At 43.7% G+C, this 22,495-nt stretch overlaps 1 pseudogene; it reads right to left on the minus strand.

Moving 5' to 3' along the window:
* Positions 1-15,652: 15,652 nt before the first annotated feature.
* Positions 15,653-21,576, minus strand: LOC135229713 (PC-esterase domain-containing protein 1B-like; annotated as a pseudogene).
* Positions 21,577-22,495: the final 919 nt, after the last annotated feature.

The raw sequence follows: 22,495 nt of genomic DNA on the forward strand, positions 1-22,495 counted from the left end.
AGCTTCCACAGATGCTCCCTGCCCTTATGTCTACGACAGCTTCGCCCCGCATTGTTGTAGCAGCTGGATTATTTCCCTGTTCACCCTTGTCTTAGTCTCCGTGTGCTGTTGTAACAAAAATACCACAAGTGGGAGGCTTTAACAAACAGAAATTTGTGTTCTCACAGTTGGGGAGGCTAGAAGCCTGAATTCAGGGCACTGCCTCTAGGAGAAGGCTGTCTCTCTGCTGGTGCTGGGGAAGGTCCTTGTCTCTTTCAGCTTCTATACCTGGTTCCTTGGGGATCTCCACATGACATCTGTCTTTCCTCATCTGTGCTTGTTTGTGTACCACATCTGCTCTTTTTATGTCTCAGAAGTGATTCGTTTAAGACACACCCTACACTGATATGACCTTATTCACATAACAAAGAAAACCCTATCCTTAGATGGGATTTCATTTATAAGCATAGGGGTTAGAATTTGCAAGACCAATTACGTCTTGATTGCAAATACCTTCTTTATACACATGGGCCTTGCCAGATGGAATGCACACAAATAAAATTGACTACATCTGTGGAAAGAGGCGATGAAAAAGCTCAATATCGTCAGTCAGAACAAGGCCAGGGGCCAACTATGGAACAGACCATCAATTGCTCATGTGCAAGTTCAAGCTGAAACTGAAGAAAATCAGAGCAAGTACACGAGAGTCAAAATATGACCTTGAACACATCCCACCTGAATTTAGAGTTTATCTGAAGAATAGATTTGACTCACTGAACACTAGTGACTGAAGACCAGATGAGTTTGGAATGACATCAAGGACATCAGACATGAAGAAAGCAAGAGGTCATTGAAAAGACAGGAAAGAAAGAAAAGACCAAGACGGATGTCAGAGGAGACTATGAAACTTGCTCTCCAACATCGGCTAAAGCAAAAGGAAGAATTGATTAAGTAAAAGAACTGAACAGACGATTTCAAAGGGTCTCTTGAAAAGACAAAGTAAAATATTGTAATGACGTGCGAAGAGCTGGAGATGGAAAACCAAAAGGGAAGAACACACTCGGCGTTTCTCAAGCTGAAAGAACTGAAGAAAAAATTCAAACCTCGAGTTGCAATAGTGAAGGATTCTATGGGGAAAATGTTAAATGACGCAGGAAGCATCAAAAGAACATGGATGAAATACATAGAGTCATTATACCAAAAAGAATTAGTCGATGTTCAATGATTTCAAAAGGTAGCATATGATCAGGAACCAATGGTACTGAAGGAAGAAGTCCAAGTGCTCTGAAGGCATTGGCAAAAAAGAAGGCACTAGGAATTGATGGAATATCAATTGAAACGTTTCAACAAACAGATGCAGCACTGGAAGTGCTCACTTGTCTATGCCAAGAAATATGGAAGACAGCTTCCTGGCCAACTGACTGGAAGAGATCCATATTTATGCCTATTCCCAAGAAAAATGATCCAACCAAATGTGGAAATTATGGAACAATATCATTAATATCACATGCAAACAAATTTTGCTGAAGATCATTCAAAAGTGGCTGCAGCAGTATATCGACAGGTTACTACCCAAATTTCAGGCCAGATTCAGAAGAGGATGTGGAACCAGGGATATCACTGCTGTTGTCAGACGGGTCGTGGGTGAAAGAAGAGAATACCAGAAGGATGTTTCCCTGTGTTTCATTGACTATTCAAAGGCATCCGACTGTGAGAATCAGAACAAATTATGGATAACATTGCGAAGAATTGAAATTCCAGAACACTTAATTGTGCTCATGAGGAACCTGTACATAGATGAAGAGGCAGTTGTTCGGACAGAACAAGGGGATACTGAGTATTTTAAAGTCAGGAAAGGTGTGTGCCAGGGTTGCATTCTTTCACCATACCTATTTAATCTGTATGCTGAGAAAATAATACGAGAAGCTGGACTATATGAAGAAGATCGGGGCATCAGGTTTGGAGGAAGACTCATTTATAACCTGTGATATGCAGATGATACAACCTTCCTTGCTAAAAGTGAAGAGGACTTGAAGCACTTACTAATGAAGATCAAAGACCACAGCCTTCAGTATGCATTGCACCTCAACATAAAGAAAACAAAAATCCTCACAAGTGGACCAGGAAGCAACATCATGATAAACGGAGAAAAGATTGAAGTTGTCAAGGATTTCATTTTACTTGGATCCACAATCAGCACCCATGGAAACAACACTCAGGAAATCAAAAGACACATTGCATTGGGGAAATCTGCAGCAAAAGACCTCTTTAAAGTGTTGAAAATCAAAGATGTCACCTTGAAGACTAAGGTGGGTTTGACCTAAGCCATGGTATTTTCGATCATTTCATATGCATGTGAAAGCCGGACAATCAATAAGGAAGACCAAAGAAGAATTGAAGCCTATGAACTGTGGTGTTGGAGAAGAATATTGGATATACCATGGACTGCCAATAGAACAAACAAATCTGTCTTGTAAGAAGTACAACCAGAATGCGCCTTAGAAGCAAGGATGGCGAGACTGCGTCTTACATACTTTGGACTTGTTATCAGGAGGGATCAATCCCTGAAGAAGGACATCACGCTTGGCAAAGTACAGGGTCAGTAAAAAAGAGGAAGACCCTCAATGAGGTAGATTGACACAGTGGCTGCAACAATGGGCTCAAGTATAATAACAATTGTAATGATGGTGCAGGACCAGGCAGTGTGTTTGGTTCTGTTGTGCATAGGGCTGCTGTGAGTTGGAACTGACTCGACCACACCTAATAACAGAACAACAACAGTGATGATGTCATCACCTCCATGATGAGCTTTGATATCAAAGATAATCTAAGAATTTCTGTCATTTAGTAGATCAATTTTTAATTGAACTATCGGTGGTTCGCGTATTCAAGGATGCTGTATGAGGGTAAGTAGTACAGAAAAGTGTTTTAGAGATGGTAATTACCAACTCTATTAGTGTGATGGTTAAAGTTGTGTGTCACCTTAGCTGGGCCATGACTTTCAGTGGTTTGGCAGTTATGACGTAGTTGGGCAGTCGTACGATGATGTGATCACCTCCATGATGAGATTCGATATAACATGATCACCTCCATGGTGGGATCTGCGGTGAGCAGCTGATTAGTGCAAAGGGAGTTTCCTTGGGAATGTGGCCTGCATCCAGTCTAGGTAGACTTCCTGGCAAGGCTCAAAGTTTTCGCTCACTCTGAATCCCTCAGCTGCCTCCTGTTGGTCTGATCTCTGGCTCTTGTGACTTGAGCTAGCAACTTACCTGCTGTCTTGCCAGCTGATCTTGGCATTCATCACCCTCTGCAGCCTGTGATCCAGAGCCCTGCTCTCTGGCCTTTCGACCTTGGGTTTGCCAGGCCCTGCAGCTGTGTGAATCAGGAGAAGCCTGTATCCTGGCCCATTAGAGCTATGATAAGATTTGGCCAGTGAAAAACATTGTTTCATGAAGTCAGTGAACAATGAATGAAATGCCGTCAGAAGAAGAACAAGTAAGCCAAGACTAGAAGCTGGGACAGAGAGTGCTCAGTCTGAATACTATGTTATGTCTGAACGGGAGGCATAGCATACACAGAGAAGACTAAATTTGTGAAGTACTGGCCCAGTGGTTAAGAACTCGGCTGCTAACCAAAAGGTCGGTCCTTCAAATCCATCAGCAGCTACTTGGAAACCCTATGACACAGTTCTACTCTGTCCTATAGGGTCTACAAGTTGGAATTGATGCCCACAGGTGTGTGTGTGTATGTGTGTGTATGTGTGTGTATGTGTGTGTGGGCTAGTTGCTGCGAAGTCATTTCCAACTCATTGTGACCCCATGTGTTTCAGAGTAGAACCACATTCCATATGGTTTTCAATAGCTGATCTTTCAGACGTAGATTGACTAGACTTTCTTCCTAGGTGCCTTTGGGTAGACTTGAACCACCAATCTTCTGGTTAGCAGCTATCTCAGTTATCTGGTGCTGCTACAACAGAAATACCACAAGTGAATGTCTCTAATGAAGAGAAATTTATGCTGTCATAATCCAGGAGGCTAGAACTGTGGACCCTATGGTTAGCAGCCGTAGCACTTAACCACCATGCCACCAGGGTTTCTAGCCGCATGATATTCGGAGCCGTATCACAGTCACATCCTTTTATTTGTGAAAGACCCCCACTGATTGCCCTTGTCATCGAAAACAAGAACTTAACAAAAATCAAGTTCTGACTTTTGCTTTGCGTGTCCAAGGAAGGCTGACACCACCTGACTGTCAGTGGAGGCTTGAGTGTTGCTGTCATGCTGAATAGTTTTCTGAGGAGCTTCCAGACCAGATGGACTAGGAAGAAAGGCCTGGCAATCTGCATGCAAAAATCAGCCAGTGAAAACCCTGTGGATCACAATAGCTCCATTTGCAACCCATCATGGGGCTGGTACAGGACCAGCCAGCGCTTTGTTTTGCCGTGTTTGGGATCCCTGTGAGTTGGGGGCCAACTCGACGGCAGCTAGCAACAACAGGAGCATTCAAGGAACGAAGATAAAAGATATGTAGATGTCATTGTGGGCTGCCGTCGAGTCATCCCCCGACTCATGGAGACCCTATATATTACAGAGTAGAACTACTCCACAGCCTTCTCTTGGCTGTAATATTTACCAAAGTAGATCACAGGCCTTTCTTCCACAGAACCTGTGGGTGAGTTCAAATAGCCACTCTTTAAGTTAGCCAAAAAATAAAAAATCAAACCTGTTGCCATTGAGTCGATTCTGACTCATCGTAACCCTATAGGACAGAGTAGAACTGCCCCATAGAGTTTCCAAGGAGTGCCTGGTGGATTCGAATTACCAACCTTTTGGTTAGAAGCTGTAGCACTTACCCACTGAGCCACCAAGTTTCCTTTAAGTTAGCAGCTGATGGCAAATCATTTGTACCACTCAGCCTCCTCTGATAAAAGATAAACCTTGTGTAATTATAGATAACAACTACGTCCCCTTTGGGAAAGCAAGCACATAATTAAAATCTGAACTGTTACCTAGTGTTATAATGGAACAACGGGATTATTGAAGGGCCAAAACCTTTTTCTTTTTTGTAATGGGAAGCGTTTGCTTCCTTGTTTTTCTTGCTTCACTCTCCCATTGGCTGCCCCCACTACCTGCCCACATTTTTTCCCAGAAAGATGCCAGAAACAAACAAACAAAAAAACCAAACCCACAGCCATCTAGTCCTTTCTGACTCATAGCTACCGTGTAGGACAGGGTAGAACTGCCCCATAGTGTTTCCAAGGCTGCGATTTTCTTTTTATCAAACTTCAGATGAAGCCTTACAGAACAAACTAGCTTCTCCTTAAACATTTAGCGCACATATTCTTTTATGACATTGGTTAACACGCCCATGACTTGTCAACATTCTCCCTTCTCAACCTTGGGTTCCCTATTACCAGCTTTCCTGTCCCCTCCTGACTTCCATTTCCTGCCCCAGGGCTGGTGCTCCTCTTCAGTCTCATTTTGTTTTATGGCTCTGTGTAATGTTTGGCTGAAGGGTGAGCCTTAGGAGTGACTTCATTATTGAGCCAAAAGGGTGTCTGAGAGCCATACTCTCAGGGTTTCTCCAGTCTGTCAGGCCAGCAAGTCTGGTGATTTTTTTTCAAATTAGAATTTTGTTCTACATTTTTCTTCATTTCTGCCTGGACCCCTGTACTGTGATCCCCGTCAGAGCAGTCAGTGGTGGTTGCCGGGTCCATCTAGCTTTACTGGACTCAATCTGGTGGAGGCCGTGGTAGATGCTCCCCTGGACTTTCCTTTTTTTATAATTTCTATTGTGCTTTAAGGGAAAGTTTACAAATCAAGTCAGTCTCTCACACAAAAACCCATATACACCTTGCTACACACTTCATATTACTCTCCCTAATGAGATAGCCCACTCTCTCCCTCCACTGTCTCGTTGCATGTCCATTTCACTAGCTTCTAACCCCCTCCACCCTCTCATCTCCCTTCCAGGTAGGAGATGCTAACATAGTCTCAAGTATCCACCTGATCCAAGAAGCTCACTCATCACCAGCATCCCTCTCCAACCCGTTGTCCAGTACAATCCATGTCTGAAGAGTTGGCTTCAGGAATGGTGCCTGTCCTGGGCCAACAGAAGGCCTGGGGGCCATGACCACCGGGGATCTTCTAGTCTCAACCATATCATTAAGTCTGGTCTTATAAGAATTTGGGGTCTGCATCCCACTGCTTTCCTGCTCCCTCAGGGGTTCCCTGTTGTGTTCCCTGTCAGTGCAGTCATCGGTTGTAGCCAGGCACTATCTAGTTCTGGTCTCAGGATGATGTAGTCTCTGGTTCACGTGACCCTTTCTGTCTCTTGGGCTTGTAATTACTTTGTGTCCTTGGTGTTCTTCATTCCCCTTTGATCCAGGTGGGTTGAGACCAATTGATGCATCTTAGATGGCTGCTCACTAGCGTTTAAGACCCCAGATGCCACCCTTCAAAGTGGGATGCAGAATGTTTTCTTAATAGGTTTTATTATGCCAATTGACTTAGATGTCCCCTGAAACCATGGTCCCCAGACTCCTGCCCCTGCTACACTGGCCTTCGACGCATTCAGTTTATTCAGGCTTCTTTGCTTTTGGTTTCGTCCAGTTGTGCTGCCCTCGCCTGTATTGTGTGCTGTCTTTCCCTTCACCTAAAGTAGTTCCTATCTACTATCTAGTTAGTGAATGCCCCTCTCCCACCCTCTTTCCCTCCCCCTTCTCGTAACAACAAAAGAATGTTTTCTTCTCGGCTCAAACAGTTTCTCAAGTTATTATAATAGTGGTCTTATACAATATTTGTCCTTTTGCAACTGACTAATTTCACTCAGCATAATGCCTTCCAGTTTCCTCCATGTGATGAAATGTTTCACAGATTCCTTGCTGTTCTTTATCAATGCATAGTATTCCATTGTGTGAATGTTCCATAATTTATTTATCCATTCACCTGTTGATGCGCAACTCAGTTGCTTCCATGTTTTTGCTATTGTGAACAGTGCTGCAATAATCACGGGTTTGCATATATCTGTTCATTTAAAGGCCCTTATTTCTCTAGGATATATTCCAAGGAGTGGGATTGCTGGATCGTATGGTAGTTCTATTTCTACCTTTTTTTTTTTTAATAATTTTTATGTGCTTTGAGTGAAAGTTTACAAATCAAATCAGTTTCTCACACAAAAACCCATATTCTGTCTTTATTTTAAGAAACTGATATCGTTATGACTTTGCAAAACAAACTTTCCAGTTGAGAGATGCTGCTATTGCTATATCCATTATGGGTGTTGAAGAATTTTGCAAAGAAAAAAATACACATTTTATAAATCTTGCATACGATAGTAATTATATTTTCCTTTTCATTTCAGATCAGTCAGGTATAAATAGCCTCACATTCACCGTGACTCACGACGTGGCTCGTCTGGTCCTGTGCAAAGCGAGCCAAAACGTGTCGTAAGATTGAGTATACCCTTGAATTTGTGTCAAGGTCTTTGAGATTGCTCTCACTGCTGACGGATATTGGCAATAGTCCAATTAACTTTGAAGACATGGCATCAAAGACCAGAAAGAGAGTGCACAAATTTTTAAGTATTTCAAAATGAAACCCGTGGTGTTCTATGAAGGGCCTGGCGACAAACATCATAGGATAAACTAATAAAATTATTTCTCACTACATTGTAAACACTATTCCTTTTAATTACCTCACAACTGAAGAAGAAATTACATGGTCCAAATAAAATTTCTTTTTTTACTTACTCATTTTCAAACATAAAATTTTGTGTTAACTTTCAAATTCGAATGTAAATTTTATTTTATAAATTTTACTGGTTTCATAAATTTTCCTTATTTTCCATTATTTAAATGTATTGGCTATGGACATGTTATCAGGAGGGATCAGTCCCTGGAGAAGCATATCTTGCTTGGTAAAGTAGAGGGTCAGCAAAAAAGTGGAAGGCCCTCAACAGCGTGGACTGACACAGTGGCTGTAACAATGGGCTCAAGTATACAATTATTGTGAGGACGGCACAGGACTGGGCAGTGTTTCGTTCTGTTGTACTTAGGGTTCCTGTGAGTCAGAACCTACTCGAAAGCACCTAACAACAATAGTGGCAGAACAGAAATTTTTTTTTAATGCCATAATATGGATATACCATGTAAAATGAAATGGCAACATCTAACTAGAGTGCAAAAAATGAAAACCTGAGAAGATGAAAAGAAAATAATTTGTGAATCCCTAAAGACAATTCCAGAATTAACTCCCTTTTTAAAACATAATGAAGGAGAAGAGAGTTCTTTCCTTGAACACTTGAGTTTAGTGGGTGCAGATCATTGTACTTGCACCAATGGTTCTGAAATTACAAATAGCAATACAACTGTAACAGAATTTGTTCCAAATTCTGCATGCATTCCTTGAGGTAGTAAAAAATTAATAATGGTGTAGAAAGTGAAACGATCTTAGCATCTGAAATTGTTGCATCTGCAGACCACGAAAATAACAGAAACACAGATCCTACTTTGGGGAATAACTTTTCTTGTAATGATGTAAATTATCAGAATGAAAGAAGGCCAAGTGATTGTCAGCATCACAGTGGTCCATTTGAAAATTCATGCCAAAATTTTCTGGGTGGTAAACAAATATCTGTAGCCAGAAGATATTTCTAGGGTGCAAAGCTAGTAGTAGAAATTATGAGAGGGAGTGGCTACCGTCTTCTCCATCAGTGGGTTCTGCATATTGTTTTGTTTGCAAACTATTCAGTCCTAAATCATTTAATTCCTGATTTGCTAAGAGTGGATTTAGCAACTGGCACAACTCAAATATGATCGATAAACATGAAAACAGTTCAATGCACAGAAGTTGTATGTTGTCGTATTTAAACTGAAGACATGGCTTTGGCTTAACTCATGGACTAGAAACATAAATTAACGAAGATTGTCAATACTGGAAACTCATTTTGCAATGCATTATTGTTGTCATTCTAACAATCGCTGAATTCGGACTACCGTTTTGAAGAAGAAATGAAGTGTTTGGGTTACCACAAAATGGAAATTTTGGGGGTTTACTTGAACTTGTTGTTCAGTTTGATGCACTTTTAGTAGGTCAGATCTCAAAATATAATAACACAGGAAAGCAACCCATCGTATGTCTACAAAAATGTGTGAGAAATTAATAAATGTAAAAAGTGATAAAGTTTGATCAACTATTTTCAGCAAAATAAGTATAGCTCAATCCTTCAGTTTATCAGTAGATTCCACTCATGATCTTTCTCATATAGAGCAGCTAAGTATTGTTTTAAGATACATATCTACAAGAGATGGAAAAACCTATTGAGTGATTTGTTACAATTACTAGCTTAAAAATTCATACCAGTGAAGGAGTGGCAAATCAAGTACTTCACTATGTATGCAAAGTTTACAAAATCAGTTTTTCTAAGTGCAGAGGCCAGTCCGATGACAATTCTGCCAGTATGTCAGGGTATTATAAAGACATGCAACAGAAAGTTTTAGAACGTAATGAATATGCCATTTTCTAGCCACATTCTATTCATTCACTTAATCTTGTAGGACATAGCTCAGTAGATTGTTGTCCAGATATAGTTGAGTTTTTTCTACTGTTCAGTTACTCTACATATTTTTTGCCTCCTCTACTTACCAATGGACAGTTTTTAAAACATATTTAGACAATGGCTGAGTATTAAAACGTCTTTCTAATACTTGTTGGAATGCACATATTGTAGCAACAAGTGCAAGTCTGAAATCCTACGCTAAGATTCTAGATGCCTTAGAAAGCATTGCTGAAGACCAGACACAAAAAAAAGGGATTCCAAAAAAGAATGTGAAAACATTACCAACAAAATGCAAACAATGGAGTATGTACTTATGATGGTTATGTAAGATAATATATTGAAATACCATGGCTTGGGTCAGGTACACCTTAGCCCTCAGATTGATGTCTTTGCTTTTTAGCACTTTAAAGAGATCTTTTGCAGCAGATTTGCCCAATGCAGTGCATCATTTGATCGTTTGATTTCTGGACTGCTGCTTCCATGGATGTTGATTGTGATGCTCCCCCAAAATATGTGTCAACGTGGCTACACCATGGTTCCCTGTATTATGCGATTGTCCATCATTTTGTCATCTGATGTGATTCTCCAATGTGTTGTAAATCTTACCTCTATGATATTAATGAGGCAGGATTAGAGGCAGTTACTATAGTGAGGCTGGACTCAATCTATAAGATGAGGTTGTTTCTTGAGTCGATCTCCTTTGAGATATAAAAGAGAGAATTGAGCAGAGAGTCATACCACCAAGAAAGCAAAGCTGGTAGTAGAGTGCATCCTCTGGACCCGGGGTTACTGTGATAAGAAGCTCCAAGACCAGGAGAAGATTGATGAGAAGTACCTTCCACCAGAGCCTACAGAGAGAGAAAACCTTCCCCTGGAGCTAATGTCCTGAATTTGAACTTATCCCTTACTAGACTGTGAGAGAATAAACTTCCCTTTGTTAAAACCATCTTCTTGTAGCATTTCTCTCATAGCAGCACTAGATAACTAAGGTAACCTCTAAAAACAAAAACCAAACCAGTTGCCCTGGAGTCGAGCCTGACTCATGGTGACCCCATGTGTGTCAGAGTAGAACTGGGCTCTGTAGGGTTTTCAGTGGCTGATTTTTCAGAAGTAGATTACCAGTCCTTTTTTCTAGGTTCCTCTGGGTGGACTCAAATCTCCAGCCTTTGATTTAGCATCCAACTTCCTTAGCTGTTTAAACCATCCAGGGACTCCATAGATATTAGGAATCAAAAAAAATATCAAAACTTTTTGCTTTCCAGTGGATTCTGACTCATGGCTCCCCATGTGTATCAGAGTAGAACTGTGCTCCATAGAGTTTTCAGTGGCTGGTTTTTCAGAAGTAGATCACCAAGCCATTATTTCATGGCACCTCTGAGTAGGCTTGAATTTCCCACCTTTGTGTTACCAGCTGAATGCTTAACCATTTGCTCCACTCAGGGACTCCACTTGGAGCCATTAAGTGGGTGGTAATTTGTTATGACAACAATAATGATAATACCCAGCTTGCACAGTTTATGAAGCCCTTCTTGTTGTTAGTTGCCCTCAGATCATTCCGAATCATGGTGAAGAACTGGCCTCCAAAGGGTTTTCAATGGCTGTGAACTTTTAGAGGCAGATTGCCAGGTCTTTCTTCCAAGGCACCTCTGGGTTGATTTGAACCACCAACTTTTCGGCCACTAGTCAAGAATGTAAACATTTGCACCACTCAGAGACTCCTATGAAGCCCTTGAAGTAACAAATTAATTGGTAAACTATTGAGGGAGCTGAGATTCTCTTAGTTCAATGCTGGAAATGTCAACATTTCCTCCTGGAACTTTAAGCTGGTAGGAAGGTTACGAAAGGCCAATTTAGAGAACTGACCTGGAGTTATTTCAAATGGTTTTTATTGCCCTTGTAAGCAACTCTTCTGGATAAAGTACTACTTTTGTCAAAGACCCAACTCAAAACCAGCCAGGGTGACATCCGAGGACAATTTCCAGACCTAATTTACCCACAGAGCCTTCACCTTAGAAAAAAAAAAAAAAAAATAGAGCACGTCATAAATCTCCCCCATCCTCAAAGGTCCAAGACTCTAGTGGAAGCTCTTTGTGCTTACCGTTGATATTGCAACTCACAGTATCACTTACAGAAAATTAGCTCTACCTCTACAGACTGGAGGGTTGATTTTTACTCCCCCCTGGGGTTGCCTTGTGCTTCTCTCAGCCAGTCCTCTTCTGCCTGCTTAGGCTCAGCCAGTTAATGCCCCATCAATATTCAAATTTCATTGTCTTTTTCTGCTTTTGTTCTCAACAGGATCCTTTAGCCCCAAAGAAAAGTGCTCAACTTTTGGTTCACTGCTAAGCTGTTGTTATTGGGTGTTTTGGAGTTGATTCCAACTCACAGGAACCCCATGTGAGAGAATACAACTGCCCTATTGGGTTTCCTAGGTTGTCATCTTTCCTTTGGAGATATTATCAGGAGGGGCCAGTGCCTGGAGAAGGACGTGTTTTGTAAGGTAGAGGGTCAGTGAAAGAGAGGAAAGTCCTCAACAAGATGGATTAACACAGTGGCTACAACAATGGACTCAAGCATAACAACGTTTGTGAGGATGGCGCAGGACTGGCAGTGTTTCTTTCTGTTGCACATAGGGTCGCTATGAGTCCGAAGTGCTTCGACGGCACTGAATAACAATTGTCTTCACAGGAGCAGATAGCTAGGCCTTTCTCCCTTGTAGCCACATGGTGAGTTTGAACTGCCAACCTTTTTGTTAGCAGCCGAGTGCTTAACTGTTATGCCTCCAGAGGTCCTTCACTGCTAACCAAAAAGAAACCAAACCTGTTGCAGTCCAGTCAATTCCACTCATAGCGACCCTAAGGATTCAAACTGCCAACATTTTGGTTAGCAGCTGCAGCTCTTAACCACTACGCCACCAAGGTTACCAAGCATAATAATTATGTAAGCTTTTCACTACTGACATTCAACAGCATGATTTATCATCAGTCTGCTATTTAATTTGTATTAATAATTCTTCATTCTACAAACCTTGACTCAGAGCCTACCATATTCTGGGATGCACTAGAAGACTGTACAGAAATAAACAGGAAGGGGTAAAAGTCTAGCAGGGGAGCTAGGCTTTCCAAATGTACAGTGCATGCCACCTGGAATACAAGCGTGCCATCTACAATGCTGCTAAATCTCCTGGGGACGGTCAGAAAGGTGTCCTGGAAGGGGGAGCATGTAACGGGTCTAGACGAGAGAGCAGAAGGTTCTCAAGAACATGCCAAGGGGAAGAACAAAACCACTCAGAGAGACTAACAAAGGAAATGCTTGAAGGTCGTGAATAGGTAGTATAGTCTGAGGAAGGATGTGTGTACAGAATAGTCTACTACCCATCTATCAGTCTGTCCTACTGTAGTGGCTTGGGTGTTACTGAAATGCTGGAAGCTATGCCACTAGTATTTCAAATAACAGCAGGGCCACCCATGGTGGATAGATTTTGGTAGAGCTTCCAGACTAAGACAGACTAGGAAGAAAGGCCTGGCCATCTACTTCCAAAAATGAACCAGTGAAAAACCATATAGATCAACACAGAACATTGTCCAATTTGCTTGCCTGGACACGTCATCAGGAGGGGTCAATTGTTGGAGAAGGACATCATGTTTGGTGAAGTAGAGGGCCAGCAAGGGCAGGGGAGACTACATTTTGATTATCCATTCATCTGTTGATGAACACTTAGGCAGTTCTGTCTTTCGGCTGTTATGAAAAGCTCTGTAGTGAACATTGGTTTACAGGGTTCTGTTTGCATTCTTGTTTTGGCTTTTTCTGGGTGCATGCCTAGGACTGGGTTTGCTGGATCTTGGGGTCATCATATGTTTAACTTTTTGAGGCACAGCCAAAACTGTTCTGCACAGTGGCTGTAGCATTTTACACTCCCGCTAGCAATGCAGGAAGGCCTGGTTGCTTTAGAATCTGCTAGAGCCATCTACACAGGGAAAGCAAGATTCAAAGACTTTGAAAATGTCTGACCAATGAGGAAACTTATATGTAAGTCTGGAGTGTGTGTGTGTGTGTGTGTGTGTGTGTGTGTGTGTGTGCATATAGATAGGGAGAGAGAGAGACAGAGGAAAAAGACAGAGGCTGGGTTTATTCATGCTGGAAAAATTAAACATGATCTGCAGGGTCATTTTAATTCTAAGTGAGCAAATTCAATTTTCTGTAGAAAAATTCTACAGCCAAAATGAAGAAAAGCATATCACCTGCTGCAGACGTGTTTTGCGAGATTTTTCATTATGATGGGCTTCACGGTTAGAGGCTGTGTTCCTGAGAGGTGAAATAAAAATGTTGCCATTAGGAATGGCATACCTAGGAGACTTTTTGAGAAAAGAGGAAAGTAAATGTCTGTAAAAGGAAAAAAGAGACAGTTCTCACACAGACTTAAATACAATCGTGGCCCCCGGCTCCCTGGCCACCCGAGAGGGCTGCTTGTTCACTGTAATGATCAGAATAGACTCTACATTCTCAAGATGCTTTTATCAATGCAATTCTTTGTTTCTAAACAATTTTTTTTTCCAATAACAATAGAATTACATGAATTTTTTTTTATGCAAGTTTGGATTAAAGTTTCAAAGTTTCCTTCTGGCACAACCTAAAGGTTTGTGGTTCAAGCCCACACAGCACTGCTGTGGAAGAAAGGCCCGGCACTCTGCTTCCAAGAAGGTTACAGCCAAGAAAACACTGTGGGGCAGTTCTACCCTGGGTTTGCCAAGAGTCAGTGTCAACTGGCAACTGTTTCTGTTTTTTTAGGTGACATAGGTGGAGTTCCTGCGTGACACGACAGGATATACATTTGTATGCATGTATATTTTATGTACGTGTGTATATATATATGTGTGTGTATATGTATAAGAAGCCCTGGTGGCACTGTGGTTAAAGCACTCAACTGCTAAATGAAAGGTCGGCAGTTTGAAAGCACCAGCAGCTCCTTGGGAGAAAGGTGCAGCAGTCTGCTTCTGTAAAGATTTACATCCTTGGAAATCCTCTCAAGTCACTATGAATTAGAATTGACTCAACAGCAGTGGGTTTTTTTTCCTTTTTTGTATATGTGTGTGTATATATATATATATATATATATAAATCTATGTATGTATGTTTATGTCTGTCGTTGTTAGGTGCCATTGAGTTAGGTTGAACTCATAGCAGCCCTATAGGACGGAGTAGAAGCGCCCCATAGGTTTTCCAAGGAGGGGCTGGTGGATGTGAACCGCCCACCTTTTCGTTAGCAGCGCAATGCTTACCCAGGGCCCCACCAGGGCTCTGTATATAAGCATATGCGCATGCTTGGCTTCCCCCACATGTCTGTCAGTTTGACGTACTGTAGGGGTTCTTACACCAAACTTTTGACACCTCCTTTAACAATACTTTAAATCATTTCAAGCCCAAAATGTGTCATTTCTCCTTTTCCGTAACCAGCCCTGGATTTGCTCATTCATTCTTAGCATGCTTGAGATCACTCTGATTCCCATCTCCTCCCTGGCTACCTTCCATCCCCGTTTGTCTTTAAGGCGCATTGTTCCTCATATGAGGAAAGAGAAGCTGGTTCCTCTGCCAAGGAAACCCCCGACCTCTGGAAAAGCTCTCAGAGTCTCCCAAGTGTGTGCAAATAAATTAATTCACTTTAATAGTATAGAAAAAGGTCTGGGAGGCTTGTTTTTACACCAGCCTTGAGAGGCCTGAGAGGCACTTAATTTCAGGTCGCTGAATTGAGCATTGGATCTTGCTAAGTGGTGAAGCGCAGCTCAACCTCGGGGCTTTTCTGAACAAATAACTCTTCTACAGAAACTACAGGTAATTGGAAGGAATGGATTTCGCCTGATTGCCTCTTTGGCCCTGAAAGCAGCAGAAGCCCCCGAGGAGGCGTCTGGGCGCCCTGCTCCTTGCCCCGAAAGGCACCCAGAACATAATGGGAGTGACAGGCTACACTGATCCATTATGGACACACTGCCAGGGCGCAGCCCCACAAGGCCTTCGCAGAGACAGACACTGTGTTTCTGAACGCACTTTTTTAATTCGCAGTTAGTTTGTGCATCAAGGCAAGGAGGAGACAACCGTGAGTGTGCACGTCTGGTATCTGTTCCTTTCCCCAACTCGCAGCGAGTAAGGCTTGTCCTTGCTGAGAGGGGTGGAGGGGTGGCTGGAGGTGTTCCAGACCTGCATGCCTAGGCCATCCCCCAGGCAAGGGTTCAAAGGGGAGAGGACGACCTACCTGGGGGGGTGGTTACCGAAGTCTTGGCACTGGTCATACTGGTGGCTGCGGTCCGTCCCCCTGCACCTCTGTGGCTCTGCGGGGGGTACCTGGAGGGTAAGGCGGAGAAGCCCGGTGAACCACGCGGCGCTGGTGCTAATCAGAGGCCGTATGTATTCCGGCGTTGCGGGGCAGCCGGCCAGCTGTCAGGTTTGCTTCCTCGCCATACCTAGTGTGCAGTGCAGAGGGGTCGCCAGAGCATGACTGGCGCTGCAGGGATTGGTTCCAGGGCAAACTGGAGCCATGGCGGTGCCGCCGGAAGCACCTGGGAACCTGGGGCAGGGAAATAGGGGGTCTCCGCGACTAAGCGATAGGGCACGCGGGTCTAGGCGGGCGTCGAGGCGGGGCCTACCTCACTGGATTCACCTCAGTGGTGCTGGAGCAGTCTGTCGTCCGCGGGCCCTCTGAGACGGCTCCCAGGGCCTTCCCAGATCCACCTGCCCACCGGGTTGTCGCAGGGCAGGTCCACGCCCGAGATGTCGCCCAGGTGGGCCAGCAGCAGCTGCGAGAGCCTTCGATGAGCGTGTTGGTTCCAGTGCACGCCATCTGCCTGCCTGTGCTGCCGGAGTGCCGGAAGTGGAAATTCAAGTCCAGCACGTTGAAGCGGAGCCTGCTGGCCTCAGCGGCGCTGTAGAAGTTGGCCTCCACCACATCATCCCGCAGGCACGAGGTCGGGGGCATGCCCTCAGGCGGGAGGAAACCCCCCGAGACCGTCTCAGCCACTGGCATGGCAGTGTCCCACACCACGAGAGAGGACTCGGGCAGGACCTAGCGAAGGCACCAGAACAGGGTCTCCAGGTTCCTCCTGTAGCTCCACATGGAATCCTGGCCATACCTGGACAGGTCACAGAGGCAGGAGTTCATGATGACCACGTCTGGGCCGTGCTCGCCCCTCAGCAGCTCCAGCAGGACTTTCTCCACGTACCGGGAGTAGGCGCGCGTGAGGAAGTAGAAGCGCACAAGGTGGTGTGTGGAGCAGAACTCGCGGACTTCGCGGTAGTGGGTCCCGTTGTGCATACGGCCCCACCTGCCGCCGTGCAGCAGCCTGTCCTGCTCGAAGCTCATCTCGCCCTTGGCCTTTAGCTGACTGCTTGAGAGCAGGCAGTCCTTCTGCAGCAGGAGCACCAGGTCCTTGTACACGGCCCTCTGCACCGAGTCCCCCATGACGACCACGAACTTGTTGTGCCGCAGCTGCCGGACTTCGGACGCCCTCACGTGGACCATGGTGGCTGGGTGAAGGTGGCCTAGCTCCTGCCTTCCCTCAGGGCGGGTCCCGAAAGAGCTCTGGACCGAGGGCTGAGGGGCTGCTGCCAGAGACGGAGAGAAGGCAGGCAGGCTGGCTGGCTGGCGGTTGTGGGGCGGCCGGGCGGGCAGACGGGGGCTGTTTAATGCCGCTGGACTGGCCTGGGCCTGGACGGGGAGGAGAAAGGGGGCAGCGTCCGGGGCCCTGAAAGCGTTCTGCCAATCCTTAGGCCCACGGTGTGACCTCTGAACCCATGGCCCTCCCCCTGTGCCTGGCTTGGCTCCCCTTGGTGGAGGGCAGCGGTGCTGACACTGATGCTGTTGGTCTGGATGGTTGTAGGCTGTTTCCGCCTCAGCCACCACCTGTGCTCCAGGCACTGGGAGAAAGTCTGTCCACTGGAAGAACCAGGCCACTTCCAGGGCCGTGGCCCAGTCGGTGGTGGATCCACACCCAGGATTTCCAGGCAGTGTAGGCGAGAATACTCAGGAAAACATACTCATCTTAGTTCCACGGTGCTTTCGTTTTTGTTTTCGTTTTGTCTCTCTCTTCCCAATCCCATTGTGAGTACCCCAGCCCTCCTGAGAAATGACAAGAACACATCCCATGACCTGATCACTGTCTTTGTCCCAGGGTAAAGTCTGGAGACCCCTTCTAACACAGTGTTACAACCGGGGTGTGGGAATCCATACCCACAAGGTACTGGCCATGATGGTATCCCCAAGCAGTCCACCCTTCACACTTCCATCTGCACACCCAGTGCTCCTGAGCTGAGGCCTGGCCACCACACAGCTCCTCTGCATTTATCCAGCATTGCCCTTTGGAGAATCGAAGCAAAGGAACCCTACGGTATGTAACGTAGGTGGACGTTTTACCCTTCCTGGGCACCACCTTCTGGGCAGTCATTCTGCTTCTCTGGGGATCCCCCCGGGGTGTCCAGTGTAGAACTCCTGCCGTCCACCACCTTTTTGCACTAACAAACGGCCTCTGGTGTGGTTCAAGCAGGGTAAGCTTAGTATGCAACTTCTGGCTCTTACAAATTAGGCTCCTATTACACTTTTGTAGGTGGACTTGTGCAAAAAGAGAGCTCCAGCTCTCAGTAAAAGCCCTGAGCTGCACTTGTCTGCTGGTGTGGTGGTAGAACAATCGTTGCTTTGGGAAATGCTCAGACCCTTTTCCACAGTGGCTCCACCAGCCATTAGATCTGTTAATTTTAACATGCTCACTCCTTAAATTATGACACTATCTTCTGGGTGGCCCAAACCATTAAACATATGACTGCTAACAGAACGATTGACAGTTTGAGTCCACATAGAGGCCCCTCAAGTGAAAGTTCTGGCTATCTACTTCCCAAAGGGCATAAACTTAGAAAACAAAAAAACCTGTGGAGTACATTACTACTCTGCAATATCTGGGGTTGCTATGAGCCAGATGTACTGGTCAGTACTTGCTCCATGTACAATGGTCAGTACTTGCTCCACGTACAATGACTTCCTCTCCATTGAATATAAATGTTGACGTCCTGGCTGAAAGCACCATTCCTAATTCTTACTAAGATGTAGCATGATTTCCTTATCCCTTACATACAACTGTTTGTTTTTACATACTGGTGCTGGATTCCTGGCTGAAATCCAAGGCCTAATTCTCAACAGGATATTGACATCAACTTTGATAAAAGAACCCTTTCCTTCCCTCTCTTTAATATAGATGCCAGTATGGGGCATGGTTCTGTAACAACCATGCCCCATTACTTCATAGGGTGTTGATTTAGTCTCTTGGCTCTGTGAATCATGAACTTCTCTATTAGCAGATTCTGGCTGTAACACTCACGTCATATTCCTTATTAAAAAAATATGTGCATGGAACAAGCTCTGTGAACCCTGGCCTCTTGTCTGCTTGAATAGGATGCTAGCTTTCCAACCGTGCTGCCTTTGACTATTTCATTACCAGAATATGGGTCAAGCTCCTGGCTCTGTGAAACCTGATCTTTTTTGTTATTCTTTTTCCTTTGGATATGGTTGCTAACTTCTTTTTTGTAACAACCATGACATAATCTTTACTATTATGTCAATATCTTAGTAAAGACATAGATATTGTTTTAAGGTTATGGATATTCCCTTTCTAGCTTTGTTTAAATGACCCTTTTCTCACTAGTACATACGTTAAAGCTCTTCTTTATGAATCCTGCCTTCATGTTTCTCTGGGTATAGATGCTAATTTCCAGGCCTCACAAGCCATGTATCTTTTTTTAAGTAGGTTATTAAGGCAAATTTCCTTTCATATGAACTCTGACCATCTTTAATCATGAATATGAATACTACCTATCTGGCTGTACTTACTGTGGCCCCCTTTTCCCTTGGCTATGTTTTATGGATGCATTTTTCTGGCTCAATGAACCCTGACCTTCAGTCTCCCAACATAGGAGTTTCTTGACTCTAACAACCACGGCCTGTTTAATACTCAGATCCAGTTTCAGATTTTTACTCGGATTTGCATTCTTTAAACTCTGTCTTTACGTTTCATAGGATATGGATTCTAGCTCCCTGGCCATGAGAACCATGGGCCATTTTCACTAAAATATGGATGTAGGCTGTTAGCTTTATGAACCCTAATCTGTTTTTGTCCATGAACGTGGTTGCTACTTACCTGCTTGTAGGAAACATAACACAATTCTTAGCACAATTTGAGTCAGACCAGGGCTTTATGAACCCTGATCTTCTCTTAAGTAGTATGTGAATGTAGCTTCCTGGCTTTAAGAAGCATAATGTATCTCTTATTAAAATATGATTTTGGGCTCATGATTCTTTGAACCCTAACCTCCTTTCTCCTTGTATATGGAGGTTGTAACATTGTGCCCCTCACTTTATGTTAGGATTTGGATGAATTCCAGGTTTTATTAATTCTGACCTCTTATTTCTTTGGCTATAAGTGCTAACTTTATGGCTGTAATGACCTTGACTTCAATATTATTACTATATTCTAGGTAAATATTTAGTCTTAGAGCTTGTTTTAACCCATCGTGTTTTTCTTTGGGTATGCATGCTAACCTCTTGACTGTAATAAATATGCCGTATTTACTGCTGCCCATTACTATTGCCATCAAGTGGTTTCTGATGCACAGCAACTCTATAGGAAGGAGTAGAACTGCCACATGGTTTTCAAAGGAGCGTTTGGTGGATTTGAACTGCTGACCTTTTGGTTAGCAGCTGTAACTCTTAAACGCTGTGCCACCAGGGTTCCTATTGGGATGTGGATTTAGTTTCCAAGTATACATATCTTGAGTTCTTCTTCAGTTGGATATAGATGCTAATTTCCTGGCTGCAATAACCATGACCTGTTTCTTGCTATGATATTAATGCAGGCTCCTGCTGGTATGAACTTTGGCCTCTTATTTTCCCTTAGATAAGTTTTCTAGCTGTCTGATTGTAATACTCTTTGAAGATTACATAACAGGATATGTATCCACACTACCATCTTTGTTGTTGTTGTTTGGTGCTGTTTAGTCCATTCTGACTCATAGTGACTCTGTGTACAGCAGAATGAGACACTGCCTGTCCCTGCGCCATCCTCAAAATGGCTGCTATGTTTTTTTTAATAATTTTTATTGAGCTTTACGTGAACGTTTACAAATCAAGTCAGTCTGTCACATATAAGCTTATATACACCTTACTCCATACTCCCACTTGCTCTCCGCCTAATGAGTCAGCCCTCCCAGTCTCTCCTTTCTGACAATTTTGCCAGTTTCTAACCCTCTCTACCCTCCTATCTCCCCTCCAGACAGGAGATGCCAACACAGTCTCAAGTGTCCATCTGATACAAGTAGCTCACTCTTCATCACCATCTCTCTCCTACCCATTGTCCAGTCCCTTCCATGTCTGATAAGTTGTCTTCGGGAATGGTTCCTATTCTGGGCCAACAGAAGGTTTGGGGACCATGACAGCTGGGATTCCTCTAGTCTTAATCAGACCATTAAGTCTGGTCTTTTTATGAGAATTTGGGGTCTGCATCCCACTGATCTCCTGCTCCCTCAGGGGTTCTCTGTTGTGCTCCCTGTCAGGGCAGTCATCGGTTGTGGCCGGGCACCATCTAGTTCATCTGGTCTCAGGATGATGTAAGTCTCTGGTTCATGTGGCCCTTTCTGTCTCTTGGGCTCATGGTTATCTTGTGACCTTGGTGTTCTTCATTCTCGTTTGATTCTGATGGGTTGAGACCAATTGATGCATCTTAGATGGCCACTTGTTAGCACTTAAGACCCCAGACGCCACATTTCAAAGTGGGATGCTGAATGTTTTCATAATAGAATTATTTTGCCAATTGTCTTAGAAGTCCCCTTAAGCCATAGTCCCCAGACCCCCGCCATGCTCCACTGATGTTTGAAGCAATCAGTTTATCTCAGAAACTTCTTTGTTTTGGGTCCAGTCCAGTTGAGCTGACCTTCCGTGTATTGAGTATTGTCCTTCCCTTCACCTAAAGTAGTTCTTATCTGCTAACTAATCAGTAAATAACCCTCTCCCACCCTCCCTCCCTCCTCACCTTGTAACCACAAGAGTATGTGTTCTTCTCAGTTTATACTATTTCTCAAGATCTTATAATAGTGGTCTTATACAATATTTGTCCTTTTGCCTCTGACTCATTTCGCTCAGCATAATGCCTTCCAGGTTCCCCCACGTTATGAAATGTTTCACAGATTCGTCATGGTTCTTTATTAATGTGTAGTATTCCATTGTGTGAATATACCACAATTTATTTAACCATTCATCCGTTAATGGGACACCGTGGTTGCTTCCAGCTTTTTGCTATTGTAAACAGAGCTGCAATAAACATGGGTGTGCATATATCTGTTTGTGTGAAGGCTCTTAGTTCTCTAGGGTATATTTCGAGGAGCGGGATTTCTGGGTTGTATGGTAGTTCTATTTCTAACTGTTTAAGAAAACGTTAGATAGATTTCCAAAGTGGTTGTACCATTTTACATTCCCACCAGCAGTGTATAAGAGTTCCAATCTCTCTGCAGCCTCTCCAACATTTATTATTTTGTGTTTTTTGGATTAATGCCAGCCTTGTTGGAGTGAGATAGAATCGCATCATAGTTTGAATTTGCATTTCTCTAATGGCTAATGAGCGAGAGCATTTTCTCATGTATCGGTTAGCTGCCTGCATATCTTCTTTAGTGAAGTGTGTGTTCATATCCTTTGCCCACTTCTTGATTGGGTTGTTTGTGTTTTTGTGGTTGAGTTTTAACAGAATCATACAGATTTTAGAGATCAGGCACTGGTCGGAGATGTCGTAGCTGAAAATTCTTTCCCAATCTGTAGGTGGTCTTTTTAATCTTTTGGTGAACTCTTCAGATGAGCATAGGTGTTTGATTTTTAGGAGCTCCCAGTTATCTGGTTTCTCTTCGTCATTTTTGGTAATGTTTTGTATTCTGTTTATGCCTT

Source organism: Loxodonta africana, unplaced genomic scaffold (assembly GCF_030014295.1).
Source record: "Loxodonta africana isolate mLoxAfr1 unplaced genomic scaffold, mLoxAfr1.hap2 scaffold_470, whole genome shotgun sequence".
NCBI classification, from domain to species: domain Eukaryota; kingdom Metazoa; phylum Chordata; class Mammalia; order Proboscidea; family Elephantidae; genus Loxodonta; species Loxodonta africana.